The sequence below is a fragment of the Micrasema longulum genome, unplaced genomic scaffold, assembly GCF_059751315.1.
Source record: "Micrasema longulum isolate JH-2025_06_02 unplaced genomic scaffold, ASM5975131v1 h1tg002692l, whole genome shotgun sequence".
In the NCBI taxonomy this organism is placed as follows: Eukaryota; Metazoa; Arthropoda; class Insecta; order Trichoptera; family Brachycentridae; genus Micrasema; species Micrasema longulum.
This window is the reverse complement of record NW_028279825.1, coordinates 124009-140858: the sequence shown is the minus strand read 5'-3', so window position 1 is coordinate 140858 and position 16850 is coordinate 124009. Positions and strand designations below refer to the sequence as shown.

General features: G+C 34.7%; 1 long non-coding RNA gene across 1 annotated transcript; it reads left to right on the top strand.

Moving 5' to 3' along the window:
• The first annotated feature begins 2061 nt into the window (after nucleotides 1–2061).
• On the top strand, nucleotides 2062–5481 carry LOC148271738 (uncharacterized). Its single transcript, XR_015825027.1, has 2 exons — nucleotides 2062–2154; nucleotides 5239–5481. It is a non-coding gene; the product is annotated as an uncharacterized LOC148271738 (long non-coding RNA).
• The last annotated feature ends 11369 nt before the right edge of the window (nucleotides 5482–16850 follow it).

The following is a 16850-nucleotide window of genomic DNA, read 5'->3' as shown; positions in this document are numbered from 1 at the left end:
GATTATCTAAGGCAACTGAAATGGCTCAAAATTAGACAGCGGAGAGATTATCACTTCCTCTCACTTCTGTATAATGTACTTCATAGTCCTAACGCTCCTATATACCTGCGTGAACAATCTTAACGCTTATCAGTTCATGGTTTACCTCTTCGTTCTAATTCTCAAGGCACTCTCTTAATACCCATCCACAATTCCTCTTTCTTATCTAACTCATATAGTGTCCATGCGGCTCGACTGTGGAATCATCTCCCATCCACTATCAAAGATGTCACTACAGTATCTCTGTTTAAATCACGTCTGAAGAAACATTTCATTTATCTTCTTTAATCTCTCCTCCTTTCCTCTTTCCTCTTTTTTCGTTTTTCTCATTGAGTGATAGTTTTGATTTAAAGTACTTTATAAACAGATACATTTATTTAGATTTTTATATATCTTTAGCTTTTTAATCTTTATTTTCTATTAATTATGTTATGTTACTTGAATTATAAAAATAAAACTATAATTTCATTGGTTGGTTGGAAGAAATCGCCATTTGGCAATAAGCCCGCCAATGTACAAATAACATTATGTACAAAATGTTAAAAAAAAAAAATTTAAAAAAAGACGTGGCGGGTAAATCCTTAAAAAAAAATTGCCAAATTTCGTAATACAGATCCAAAAATGACCCTATTAATCGTACTTCAGGTCCCAGTCCAAGATTTATGAAATATTCTACAAAAAAAAAAAACAAACCATCATGCCGTTTCCACGTAGGTGTAAGCAGAGAAGATAGAACGCCATATCATTATGTCTTTGCATACAGACCTCGCTCCCTCTACACTAATACATCTTTTCATGGACGCACGCCGATTATTCCTACTCTTGACATGTCCATCTTCAAGTATTTGTTGGATTCGGCCATGCCATGTAATTCTCGGTCTTCCTCGTTTTCTGCATCCTAGGTTCATTAAAATTTAATTGTTTAGTTTTTATGAAGAGTTCTTTAGTTGGGGTTGGATAAGGCAGGTCATATACTAGCTTCAATATTTTATTTTGCTGTCGTTGTAGGCTGTTTATGTCGTTAAAAATCACACGATGGTTTCACTTCAGCTCGGGTTTCTTAAGACAGCGGTGCCCGTATCTTAGCGGCCGTAGTGAACGGTATTTAATCAATGTTATCAACACCGTTTTCCTAGGAAACCACTCTCTTGTCACCGTTGCGACGGCTGCCCACCGCATCACCGTTCACTACGGCCGTCAAGATACGGGCACCGCTGTCCTAGGAAACCCTAGCTTTAGCAGACGAGGTTACTTTCCCTTAGCTGGTTGGTTCTGGTTTGGAGGTGCCAGAAACTCGCCTATTATCCTCTCGTTATCTGCTGTGATCACACCGTTGAATGTGATCCCATTGCCCAGAGTTTGCGACGTGGACGCTAACGAGTAAGACTAGTCAGTAGTGTTGCCGGTGGAATGCAACTGGGCATTCGCAGCATTTTAAAGAATCACACCCTCCAGCAAAATGTGACTCACTGCGGCCCTACTGACAGTTTGAACCCCTACTCCTGACATTTCCATCTTTAAGTATTTGAAGGACTTGATCGATCGTGACATGTCTTTCTCGGGCTTCCTCGTTTTCTGCATCCATCAACATTCGCATCGTAGATCCTTTTAGCCGTTCTTTCGCTATTTAATCAATGTTATCAACTCCGTTTTCCTAGGAAACCACTCTCTCGTCACCGTTGCGACGGCTGCCCACCGCATCACCGTTCGCTACGGCCGTCAAGATACGGGCACCGCTGTCCTAGGAAACCCTAGCTTTACCAAATGAGACATAACATAAAATAAAAAGTATAACCGCATACTAAATTCGAAACAATTTAAGTGACATATCCCCCTTTTCCAAAACGCCACACATTTGTATGAAATGATTCTCATTGATAAAAGCGATTCTAAAACATATTGCTACGTGTTTAGTAAACTATAAACAATTGTTTTTTACTGAACAACAACTATTTGTTCAAATATCCAATTGTTTTGACGCTAGAAACTGCTATAAAAGCAAGTTTGAAACCAAACCATGGCATATTCCTAGCAAGCCGTGGATACATACCAAAACCTAAAATGGAGTTCAAGAATCTTTTCCTGATGGCCTTCGTGGTGATTGCAGCTCTCTTGGTAAGAAACACATCTTAAATTTGGTTTTGGGATTAAGAATCACATTTTCCTAGTAATTAAGCAAACAAACCGTCACGCCGTTTCCCCGTAGAGGTAGGCAGAGAAGATAGATGACCACATCACTCTATCTTTGCATACAGCTCTAGCCTTCTCTTCATTCATTCACCTTCTCATGCACGCTCACCGATCCCCGATGGGTCCCTCCGACGTTAACAATCACTTTTTTTTATATGGGAGCTGATTTATTATTTACCATGCTTATAATAAACAAGGTTTATATTTCAAAAAGTGGATTTTTCTGCAATTAAATATCTTAAAATTTATCTTAACTATTGGGATCAGGAGGGATATATTAATGTGGGCTAATCAGGAACTTCTCAGCATTTGCTCACGTGGAGAGGAAACTACTTAAAACTCTTCAGGAGAAGCCGGCCTGTTGGCAGCAGTCAACAGGCCTGCCGTTCCACTAGAGGAGTGTTCGGCATTTTGTTCCCTACTTTGGTTTATTTTACCAATTGCCTGCACTATATTTATCATGTATGATACTACCTCTCGTGTGAGTTCTTTGTTAGCAATAACTACAGCGGAAGCATCTCAGTCCTAAGGTACTCCGAGGCTAGGACAACTGCTTGTTGAATGTACTCGCCATAGTGACTACTGGGAAAAGACGACCAGAGTGGTTTCCCATTGCCTTCTTTGATGGATTCTTCTATCGAGGTTACCTTCCCTTAGCTGGTTGGTTCTGGTTCGAAGGCGCCAGAAACTCGCCTTTCATCCTCTTGTTATCTGCTGTGATCATACCGTTATGAGTGTAATCCTATTGCCCAGGGTTCGCGACGTGGACGCTAACGAGTAGGACTAGTCAGTAGTGTTACCGGTGAAATGCAACTGGGTGTTCACAGCATTTTATAGAATCATACCCTTCAGCAAGATGTGACTCACTGCGACCCTACTGACTGTTCGAACCCCTACTCCATCTTTAAGTATTTGAAGGACTTGATCGATCGTACCATGTCTTTTTCGGTCTTCCTCAATTTCTGCATCCATCAACATTTGCATTGTAGATCCTTTTAGCCGTCGCTGTTCATTCGTTCTACATGTCCAAAACCGACTTAGCACCTCTTTATTGATTCTGTAGATAAACCATGTCTCAGCATTACATAGTTCACGGATCTCGTGCCGGACATTTGTGCTCGTATTATACATCGTCTTACCACGCATTTACTTGGGATATCTCATTTCAACATCACTACTTTCATCCCTGTTTTTTCAAGTCCATACTTCGCTCCCATACATTAGAGTCGGCACTAGAACCAAACTCCATTGTGAACAGCTAGTTTAGCCTCCTGTGACTAACATTTGTTTGCCAAGGTAGATTTCAGTGCACTGTTCACCCTGTTTCCGGCGCTCGCCCTCCTTTCAATATCTTTCTCAGCCTTCCCATTCCTAGTAAACATACTTCTCAGATACACAAATTCCTAGTTATTACAATAATAAAAATACGTATATAGTTATATTCTACTTTTATTTACAATTTTTACCAGTGACCGGGTTTCGTCGTATCCGACATTGTCAGACTGGTGGGAGACTTAACAAATTATGTTATATACAAGTGCAAGCAGGGGTTCTAAATCATAAGTTTATATTATTATATATATACTTATGATTTGTATATATATTATAGGGAAATATCACGTTTAAAAAAAATAAAATAATAATAGTGTCTATGAAACTGTTGAGTAAAAAAAAAAAATTAATGCATAATTTTGAATTCCAGCGAAAAGAATTTATTGCATTGGCCGCGCCCCTAATTCGTCTCGAATCGTGTCAGTTTTAAACTTTCTTTGTGACCGTTTAAATTTAAATAGAACACGGTCGCAAATCTTTACGTCACAATCATCAAGACCAAACACGTTTTTTTTCAAATATGTCATTTCAAAAACAACACGCGTTTCTGTAGGGACATATTTGTTAATAATTTGATTTTAAAGTTATAAATGAAAACATTTCTTCACGATATCCATTATTCTTATTCTTAGTGGTGTGCTATGCTTAGTCTCAGTGCTATGCAAGCTTCTGACGTCACTATGACCTGTAAAGATCTATAGGTCGGGTCCCTGTGAATAGTTCTCGCCGTCCAAGCCCAGGTCTATAAAGAGCCTGGCTACTGTGCGGAAGGCAAGAGTTTACATTTTGCTTAATCTCTCCCCCCAAGCCTAGATCCGTAAAGAATATGGCTATTAGATAGGGAACGAGCTCTTCAACATACTCAAGTTTAACCGGTGGTTCCCTGAGGATGAGACTCCTTTAATGATGTAAAGCAGCACAGTCACATAGAATGTGTATAGGTGTTTCCTCATCTGCACTCCAGAACCTACATCTAGAAGTTTCGGAAACTTTCATTCTACCAAGGTGTTTGTTGAATCTGCAGTGCCCTGGGCGGGCTCTAGTGATAACCCTCACTTGATGAGGCCGAGCTTCATTAGGTCAAAACCATAACGTTGCGAGTACCCTTTTATCAGTTTCTTCGCATGAAGCTGACCAGATACTTTTTGCCAAAGCATTACGCTCTGCTTTCTCCACAATATTCATATTGATTTTAAAAAAACAAGTAATTTTGCTAAATCTATTTCATATATTTTTATCGGTATTCGTAGTATGAATTATTTCCCTGTTATCCTATACAAAATTTGATTTCCAAACAAAAAAAATAAATGATAATAATTTAAGTATAAAGTGATAACTATTATGTGGTATCCCAACTCAACACAGGGCTCTTGGCCTTGTATATAAGGATAAGTTATTATTTTTTTGTAATATATATCATTAGGAGATTGAAAATTTTGTGCATCTTGTTGTCATCAGCAAAAAACCATAATTTTGTGTTTTGAAAAACATTTGTAAAATCATTTATAAAAGTATTGAATAATAACGGAGCAAGGTGGGCTCCTTGAGGTACTCCAGAAGTAACAGTGATTGGGGTAGACAAGAAACTATTAATTTGAATCAACTGTGTTATTGCATTTAGGTAAAACATCAACAATGATAGTAAAATTAAATGTTTGTGTTGTATTTTTGTTCCAGTCAACAGTCTCCGCATTTCCTTCCCTCGGTGAACTAGAGTACGACGACTCGTGGGTCGGCTACCCTCGACACGACAACTGGTGGCCCAGCTACCCTCAGCACGACAACTGGTGGCCCAACTTCCCTCGGCATAACCAGCACCATGACTACGACTACGACTATGGATGCTAAAGGAAGATGAAGAGTCTTTATACCGCTGAAGGAGAATTATGATGGATAATTAATAAAAATAATTTATCCAAACTTTTTTTTATTCTTCATTTGTATCATTATCCCAGTTCCGAACCCAGTGGCGCATGAGGCACTGCATTAGTAAACTGAATCCAGCGTAGTTTGATCATCTGTTAAATGAAAGTAACGTGATCTGAAGACGCCAGTCAAGGAATTAAAAAAAATGCAGTTTAAAAAGCCTCTAAAACCACCTTGCCAGACATCGAACCCAGGTCCTAAAGAATAGTAGATAAACGTGTCTACCGCTATATACCAAAGCGGACTTAACCCCACTCGCGATCCTTATTCGGGACTCTTGCCTGAGAGCAGCCATCGAGTTGAAACCACTCGTCCAGGAGTGCAATTATGAAGCTACTCTATCCTATTCTTATTCTTCTAGTGCCTTGCCGGGTCCCCCCGACGTTGGCGATCACCACAGCGAAAACATATGTGTCTGTCCTGCGCTAATTGTACATTTCGCAGCCAGGACGACTGCTTATTGATGTACTCGCCGTAGTGATTCCTGGGCAAAGATGACCAGAGTGGTTTCCCGTTGCCTTCTCTGGTAGATTTTCTGTCGGGGTTACCTTTCCTTAGCTGGTTGGTTTTGGTTTTGAGGTGCCAAAACTCGCCTTTTATCCTCTCGTTATCTGCTGTGATCACACCGTTATAAGTGTAATCCCATTGCCCGGGTTTGCGACGTGGACGCAAACGAGTTGGACTAGTCAGTAGTGTTGCCGGTGGAATGCAACTGGGCGTTTGCAGCATTTTATAGAATTACATTCTCCAGAAAGATGTGATTCACTGCAACCCTATTGACAGTTCGAACCTATCCCCAATCAAAAAATATGAACAAGAGAAATAAAGTTCTTACTTTCATCATCTTTGATTTACATTTAGAACCTCATCCCGACCTTAAGCATTACCCAAAGCACTTAATTATATTGAATTGACCATACCGTATTAGTTTTATTACCGTTTTTGAAACAGTTTTATTCACTATTTGACGTTTGATCATCAGTGTGGCCATATATGAAGCAAAAATTAGCCGCATGGAAAAAATCAATATCTCTAAATTAATCACTCTCTAGGGAATAGAAGAGATTCATAATAGGGAAATAGAAAAGATTTAGAATACCACCACAGGATTCTGGTTCTATTTCACACACATAACTGTATTATCTATCCGCCTGGACACAAACTTGTTACAGCAGTTCTATTATTTACATATTTTTTTATTAACGACATATTATCATTAAAATGGCATTTCTCAATTTGCAGAAAACACCCACAGGACTAGAAAATCTTACGGTACTTAAAAATCGTTAAAACTGGTTAAATACATAATTTGATTCTTGTTTATAATTAAAACTAATTTATTCATTATTTATCATTTCTCAAAGTAAAAACATTCCAACTGTTGCGAAATTTGATTATACAGTCTTCTCACAAAGGTGCTCTTATCTCAGTTTCACTTTTCTATGGCTGGCTGCTTTCTGCATAACTACGTTCAGTTGATAGAAGTTCACCTATCCTACCCACCCTGTGATTCCCCAACTTCCAATATTTATTTATTCTCCTCATGGTAATGGGTAGCTGCGATTGCTATGAAAACAATTTTCTATATCCATCGCAACCAACAATAACAATCTTGTTTTTTCCCTAAGCATTATCTGTTCTATCAACAACCGCATGTATCATAATTTATCTCCCCGCATCCGCATACTTTTTCATCTTCTGACTGCAGCGCTGATTTATTCCCCGCTTAATTGTAGTGAAAGTGCTAAGTTCACCGAAAAAAAGGGAACACTACCCGGAAGCCAGGACTTCGAGATTTAGCATCCGGATTCCTGTCCCTGATCCCCATTCTTGACTTCCCAAAGGTAGGATATTTGTCTGCTGTGGTTTGTTTGACCGCATACTGTTTAGTCCGCATCTGCGATCATCGCGTAAACGCATTTTTCTTACCCCGCAAAAATTAACACAGATCAACGATTCATTCAAGTAATACCCACGCAAATTGTAAAGCGCCACCCCAGACATAGTAGAACATAGTAAAGGAAAGTGTAGTAAATAGATTTGATTAAACATAATAACGGTCGAGCAAAATAAATATAAATGTAAGATTTATGAGAAGCAGTGAAACATCTTTGGAAAAGTCATAAAATGTAAGGTACACATGATATTTATACAGCTTGCCCGACACATACCAGGGGCGAACCGTGTATAGAAGTGATTATGCACAGCTTGCCATTATATTTGATTGACCATAATAATGTTTTATTGTAACTTTATTTACAGAAAAACAAATAAATAATTACCAATTATTTAAATTATTTCCGCCGTTTGTAATTTCATCCTAATATAAATATGAAATTTAAAAAAACGCGACCAGCGCCTGCGGTGAGCCAAGAAACTAGCCGATTATTCCAGCTTATTTTTCATACAAATAAGTATACTATATTTTAAATGTATTAACCCCAGTGCGGGTTTTTTCTTCTAGCTTAAATGTGCAGATTACACAAATTATTTGAAGATTCCTGATTTGGAAAACAGTATTTCAAACATTGTTTCTTAAGGACTATTTTTCTTTGAGATGTTACTTTTGACATAAGACCATATTACTTTCATGCGTCATATTGCAGGATATATAGCGCTCCACGCGGCCGTTTTTAGAACTATTGATTACCAGAACAATGCGACCAGTTGACATTTCAATTGAATACCTAATATCGACTGAATTCATAGTGGTATTTTTTATTTATTTTTCAATGAATTATATATTAAAGTAATGGATAATATATCTTTATAATATAATATGTATATCACGAAGTTACATCGTTTGAGTTAATTTCACGGATGAGAGTTGTTGTATCACATAGAACCACCGAAAAAATATCAATTTATCGTATATATTACTTACATTATATTATGTACCTTCTATGTAGGTACAAATATATGATATTTTTTTATAGCTTACCTGTAAATAAAATCGCCATTCGCCACTGCCACATACCGCACACCGCACCTGAGGACATGCGTCTTCTTGGCCGTGCCCACAGACGGGGGACTCTTTATAACCTGGTAGCAAGAAAGTAATCCAGAAAAACGTAACGTGCACTTCATGGGATTGAAAAAAAGACGTGGAAGAAGTGAATTATTCCATGACTGGTATGAAATTGATTTAACGTGATCGATTCGTCCAAATTATTTCAAAACTTTAAAAAAATCTTGAAATTCATAAGAATCCACTAATGGAAGCCACCAGAACTGTATATCCGACAGGACCTATAACAGAGCCACGGATAGTAGCGAGAAGCTCCATTCGGTAATCGTAGACAGGGGGAAAGGGACAAAACCACGGGATGTACAAATTACAACAGGAATGGAGAATACCTTAAATAAGGGAATGTGGAAGTCCAGGCATCTACAGGGCTTGTGACCTGTCATTGGCTGGTTTAAGTGGCCACTCTACACACTGTGTAACATTCACCATTTTGCCTATGTTTAAACATCCTTATTTCTTCAATTCTTCCATCTGTTGATTGAAGTGTTGATTGAAGTGAAGTTAAAGAGCTGAAACCTTTATTGTTGTGAAGAGATTCATCTGACTGAATTATTTCACATACTAGGCAACGCCTGAAAACAATTTTCCAATTTTTAAACTTCTTCTTGGACCAATTGGTTTCATAGGTATTCTCCATCCCTGTTGTAATTTTTTAATCTTAATGACTCCCGAGGGGGTGAAATCCAGTCTTTTGTCTACAAACCTTTGGACAGACTCAAATATTGTAACCACAGGATGTATTCAGAAGATTGATTACGAGATCCGCAGCAGCATCTTTAGAGGAATCAACAATTTTAAAAACAAATAATTCTTCAATTTATAAGTTACAACAGGTATGAAGAACATTTAAGATAAGAGAATATAGAAACCTAGGCCTTTCCAGGGCTTATGGCCTATCATTGGCCGGTTTGTTGGCTGGTGTGACATAGTGTGTAAAGTGGCCACTTAAACCAGCAAATGTTAAAGCTTATTCTTCCATATTCTTCAATGTTCTCCATCCTTGTTGTAATTTGTTCATCTTAATGATAAATAAATATATCACTTCTTTTGTGCCGTAACCCAGGGAGGAAATACGGAAAAACGTATGCATGAAGAAACGTCTGACAGTGTTTCCTTTTGAGATTAAACATTATCTAGTATACTAACAAAACTTTATTTCATACCGTAGAATTCGATTGGATGTTCTTAAATAAAACAGTCGACCTATTAATACACATAGCCGCACCCTGAGCCCTTTAAAATTATGACACTTAATCCACGCCTGAACGTTCAGAGCAGAATTGCCTTTTTTCGAAGGTATTTTATAGTGTTGGGTTTCGGGGTTTTTAACATGTTGGACCCTGAAATAAAGGCGTCTGTCAGTTGCAGTGTATAATATACAAAAAAATGGTGAGCAGGTAGATAAAAAATATATCTTTTTATATCCCGTAAATAATTTCTTTGAACAAAAATTGTGTCTGTTTTAATTTTCAAATTTCTCCTTATTTTTTATTTCGTACTTTTTTTTAATCAAGAAATATTTCCGTTTATGTGATTTACCTAAATATTTAATTTTGAAGGCCATTTTCAACGAGTTGTAAATAACTCACTTTTAGAAAATAGGAATCAAGTTGAGGTAGAGTGGGATTCGAACCGCGGACCTTTGAACCGTGAGTAAGAGACACTAGCCACGGGACCACAACACGGTTTTCATGTTTATTTTAATGATTATTATTAGTAGTTATATTTACGGCTATCGCCGATTGTTACATGACTGAATTTTTATTGAATATCGTCACGAGTCTTGACGCCACAATAATCAATGCCAAACATGTCGCGTTTTTCTAGGGATTTTTTTTTTATAATTTTTTTTTTAATGTTATGTATGAAAACATTTCTCCACAATATCCGTATTGATTTTGAAAACAAAATTAATTTTTCAAATTAAGGCACTCATGGTATGTGATATTTACTCAGAGTAATAATGCGCAAAGCTATAGAGGAGCCCAAACGTAGGAAAACCATTTTATGACCATTGGGTATTAAGTTAGCTACAGTTCGCAGCAAAACAATTGGCCGTACTCAGGTCGAGAATTGAAAAATGGATATGAATTTGCATACTCCTAAATATGTACCTGTGTATTTATTATTGCAGGGTTATTTGACTTTATTTTTCTATAATTCGCCTTTATTTATTTTATTAAATTGAAAATATCTGTGTGTAGTTATTTTTTTATTTAATTATTCGTTTTATTCACAATATACTTATATTACATTTATTGAGACATAAATTTCAACTCCATGGAACCAAAGTCCTGTGTTGAGTTTGTTTGTTTGTCCGTCACATCTCCAAAACGGCGAGTCGTAGCGGCCTGAAATTTGGACACGTCATTTTAGATGCGATTTCAAGTTTAACGTTGCTATTTTTGACTAAAATTTGAACCGACCTCTACTCGATAAAGACTCAAATTTTATACGGATGCCTGATGCGGCCCCAACATATTGCCCGTAATCAACTGTCATTGTCAACAGTAAAAATATTTTAATTCACAAATGTATCTCCTAAATTGAGAAAAAATAATATCTGAAATAAATATGTTGATATAAGGAAAGATTTTAAGCAACATAATACGCGTGTCGGGACAATAAATGCCAAAAATCAATGTAAATCATGGTAAAATATTGGAAATCAATTACCTGTAAAAACTGACTCCTTTAACAGCTTTGACGCTCCTACTGCTGCAACCAAACATACTGCAATTCACCATAGTGGATTTTTATTTATTATAACGTAAATATCGTCAAGCACAGTGACAAAAGCATCCGATCAAACCGTTATGTTTTTGTTGTCAAACAAAACAAAATGGCCACCAATTGGTTGCTAACCAACAAACCAACATCGCTTGCGTTCTATGAAACGAGGTCAGGGCGTTTTCAATATTTTTTAATAAGGGAGAGTATTTTAAACTTATTTTTACAACGAAAGCAATAATTATAGAGAAATAAAAAAAAATGGTCTGGCCTCCTTCTTGCCGTTTCGTTAAAATTCCTTGTAATTACAATAAATTAATTTTGGCAAATAAATGAATCAAAAATATTCATATTATGTAAACGTTCTAGTTCTGAATACCAAGTCACGTTTTTCGCGTTTGATTTATCAACATAAGTCTATTTATTTCAATATTTGAGTTTGTACAAACGTTTGTAGACAAAAGACTGGATTTCATCCCCTCGAGAGTCATTAAGATTAACAAATTACAACAGTACTGAAACTAACTGGTCCAAGAAGAAGTTTAAAAATTGGAAAATTGTTTTCAGGCGTTGCCTAGTATGTGAAATAATTCAGTCAGGTGAATCACTTCACAACAATAAAGGTTTCAGCTCTTTGACTTCACTAAAATAAACAAATGGAAGAATTGAAGAAATATTGATGTTCAAACATAGGCAAAATGGTGAATGTTACACAGTGTGTAAAGTGGCCACTTAAATCAGCCAATGACAGGTCATAAGCCATGTAAATGCCTAGACTTCCATATTCCCTTATTTAAGGTATTCTCCATCCCTGTTGTAATTTGCTAGTCTATTTATTTTTTAAAATTACACTTTATGTACATATACAATATATAAACATATAAGGGCGGGCATATTGCCTTAAGGCAATTTCTTCCTACCTACCCAAACCGTTCAGTTTGAGAAAATTACAAGAACATGGACACATTCTAATGAATTATACTTTATCTTGTAATTATATTCAAAATTAAAAACAAAAATTAACAACAACTAAATGTTATTAAATATTTGTATATAACCACTTACCGACTTTTCTATGTCTACCGGTTTCGAGACGTGCCCGTCTCTTCGCCAGGACACCAATTAAACCAACATGCAAACCAACATGCAAAACCCACTATACACCTTCACCATAGTTGTTGCACAAAAATATAAAACCAACACTTTATTAAATAATTCAGGTGTTTACCAATTAAAATGCAATTCTTGTCCTTCATTACAATATTTGAGTTTGTCCAAATGTTCGTAGACAAAGAAGAAGTTTAAAAATTGAAAAATTGTTTTCAGGCGTTGCCCAGTATGTGAAATAATTCAGTCAGATGAATCTCTTCACAACAATAAGGCTTTCAGCTCTTTAACTTCACTAAAATCAACAAATGCAAGAATTGAAGAAATATAGATGTTCAAATATAGGCAAAATGGTGAATGTTACACAGTGTGTAGAGTGGCCACTTAAACCCGCCAATGACAGGTCATAAGCCCTGTAAATGCCTGGACTTCTATATCCCCTTATTTGAGGTATTCTCCATCCCTGTTGTAATTTGTTAATCTTGTCCTTCAGTTTACGTTGGAAGAACATCAAGAAATTTTGATATTCGTGTTAAAGTTTGGTACTAGATCTTTACAATACATAGGTTTCAAGGAATTTAATAAATTGCCACAAAAATTTAAAGTACCTATTTCAAAATATAGAAACAGGACGTGCGAATTGAAGAATTATTTTTTCCAGAAGTACTTTGAATAAATAATGTTAGTTTATGGAGAATGCTCATCTTGAACATATACCTTTTAATATTTTACCGTTTTTGCTTGTATATGTAATTTTTAATACTATTTAAATGTTATTTGTGTTTTTTTTTTATATACTTTTTTTGGCTTGTATACATAATTTCAATACGTTTTTGATAAAAAAAAAATTAACCTGTATTGGGTGCGCGCATATTTTGTTAATTAAAAAAAATGATTTTATTTTGTACTAGTTCAGTATGTAAATATACATACATGTAATTTTTAAACTTTTTCAATTTTCTTTCCCAGATTGCATAATGTAAACATTATTTTGAATTTATTTCCATGCCTAGTATTCTGTTTATTTTGTTATTTTCAAGTATTTTTCATACCCTTTTTAATTTGTAGTATATCATAATTTTAATTTTTCTGCTTTTGTAAATAATATTATAGTTTAAAATTTAAAAACGTCTTTAAAAAAATTGTTATCTGTATGTCCCTAAATGAGTTTTTTTTTTAAAAAACTCCTTGGGAATATTGTATATAATTATGTATAATATGTTTTCAATATAATAATAAAAAAAAAAAAAAAAAAGAACATATGAGGTGTCTTCACAATAATAATTTCTCTGAATTTGCAAATCTTTTAATCAATTTAAATCATGACTTTAATACAAATACTGGAGTTAAAATCTTCCATACAAATAAAAAAGGGTTAAAAGTAAATAATATGGAAATATTTCACATTAGGAAAGCTTTAAAAAATAATGTTCCTTTGATCAATAATCAAACAACCTTTCAATATAGTCATTTAAACGATGTTCCACTGTAATAGTCACCCTATTAAACCTATTAAGCCTACCCCCTCCCTCGATCCCTTCTTCTTTTTTCATTAATTCTCAAATAACAGAATATTTTCATAATCTGAATCATTTCTATTAAACTTATATGTTATTATTATTTATATATTATGTAGGTGCATATAATATGCATTTGTGTGTTCGTTTTGAATCAACGTTCGCGTATTGTCAAACCTTATTTTATTGTTGTCATTATTTCGTATTTACTGCATTTTGTGGTTACCTACCGTACTCGTATTGTATAGGACTCGTCGCACATTAATTATTCGATGTGTATCAGTTAAATTTAAAAAATAAAATGCTTTTTTTTTTCAGAATACGGTTTTGAAATTTAACATACTTAAAAAAAAAAAAAAAAACAATTTATGTCATTTCGTCATTTGAATTTGAACAAAAAGGTTTCTTACTTTTTACTAAGCTCTTTATTGTACCATTTTTAATATAATTTACAAGTTTTAAGAAAATATATTATTTTCATACTTACGCACCCATACACTACACACGCACCCTCTGCCTCATTCATTCCCACACGCACATGTATCCTCTCTCTCCCTCATTCATTCACGCATACACACATTCACATACACATGAATACAAACGTCACACAAATACAATTACTAAACTTCTTTTCTTATATATTATGTGTCATTATATTTACAGTGGATTTTTTAATTGGCTTTAGTATTGTTAAGATTTTTCTAATTATTTTGTTTATGTAATAGCTGTAAAAATCCCAAATAAAATAAAATAAATAAATAATTTAATCAGTGCATGTTTGCCATAATCAGTGCATGTGCTTATTAAAATGCATGTCGTGTTGGTTTTATATTTTTGTGCAATAACTATGGTGGGTTTTGCAAATGAATGTGTATGTAACAAATGCATTACTTAACAATTGAATTATTTTTCAATCTGTCAGATTGTCGAAGAAACAAAATTAACATTTCGTTAGTGTTGCCAGGGTGGAAATTTTTTTTACACTTCTTTGCTCATCTAATGAGAGAATTAATGAAAATTGGACCTCGGATTAAACAACTCTGTGGTGGACATTTGACCGACATTATCTTCAAAACATCAAATATTATTTAACATGATATAAAAATATCCGTTTTATGTAAAATAATTTTAAGTTAAAAGTTCATTGATTCAATTACTCTTATTAAATGACCCTTTACTTATCTACTCTGTTGTGTCAATCAATATTTCCGCGTGCATAATACCATTTTAGAGAAACTAAAAGACTGCTTTTTTTAACCTTACATTTGTGTTATAATTATATTTTTTCCCATCGCGCAACATTACGCGGCGACATTACGAATGCGCGCGGCGAAAGTGAGGCATAGTGGGGGGATTATGGGACACAGTCCGATGTATTCAAATATGATTCTACGCTGCTTCTGGATTATTCTTAATTCTATGATTATAGTGTTGTAAACTGAAAAATGGGCACTGAAATAACAGATGTTCGATACTCGGTGAAGAAATATCATCGCATGGACAATAGTCAATTTACCATTGCCAAACCATTATTTATTTATTATTTATTTATTACATATACGGCCTAAGCCAATTACAACAGTTACATGAAGAAACATAAGTGCAAGAAACTGAACAAAAATAACAGAAAACTATTTAGCAAAGACAAACAAGGGCATAACAACAATTGTATACAATATATTTATAAAAACGAAAGAACTAAGACTTCGAGCTAAACCATACCAATCCAACTTCATTTTACACTGTTTAGTCACGAAGAGATCTACAAAAAGCCGGAAGATCCATCCTAAAGAATTCCAAGTCGTGTGATGAATTGACTAATCTCCACATTCTGGACATTGGGGCATAAAAACCAAAGTTGCTCTTAGGAGATTTAATAAATAGCAGATTTTGACTTCTGGTGACGCAGTTGGGAACATGAAAAGAAATTGATTGCAACAGAGATGGGACATCACTTAAAGCATTAAGTATTTTGAAAATGCATATAAGGTCCATCTCAGTTCTGCGTCTCTCCAATAAAGACATATTAAGAGATTGCTCTATTTCAAAATAGGAATAATTACCCCTTTGTAATCCGAGCAACCATGCCACTTTTCTTAGAAAACGGTGTTGGACAGACTCGATATGGTCAATATGAGTCCTGTAGAATGGAGACCAAATAGGAGAAGCGTATTCTAGATGGGGTCGAACTAGTGAGCAATAAAGAGTTTTGATGGTATTAATATTTTTGATATTTTTTTTTTCTTATGCATTATTTTTTATTTTTATGATGTATATTTTTTTAATATTTTTTTTTATTAGGTAAACAAACAGTATGTACACATATATTGCCAATTTCTTTGTATATTAGTGTAAGAAACTCATGTACGCACCAAAAAAATTGTTTACACCTTATACAATAATTTAAATTATGATCAATATAATAAATGTAAAAGAAACGAAATGAAAAAATATGTAAATAATAATAATAATAATAATAATAATAAAGTTAAATGTCTGCTTCGCTCAAAATTTCTATAATTTTTGAACTAAATTTACATACATTGTCACAAAAAATATCAGCCTCGGTAAATATATTGTTAAATTGGTCGCATATTCTAGGTATTGTAGATTGTTTAAAATAGTTTGTTGACGCGTTTTCAGTGTAAAACAGAAGATTTTGTCGTTTCGGTCTAGATGGCACACGGAATGGAAATCTTTCTAGTAGGTTTGGAGAATCAATTTTATTATTTATTAATTTGAATAAAAATAACTGGTCCAACATTTTTCTTGATTTTTAAGAGTTTATTTCATGGTACTGCATACTTTCAGCATGATTAGAAAAGTTAATGTTTAACCGGCAGTCGACCTGCTTAAAAAAAAAATGTGGGACCCTTTCTAGTCTATTAATACTTACATTATAGTAAGGTGACCAAATAGGAGTACAGTATTCTACCTGGGGACGAACAAATGTTTTGTAGAGTTTTTCATATGTCTCTGCA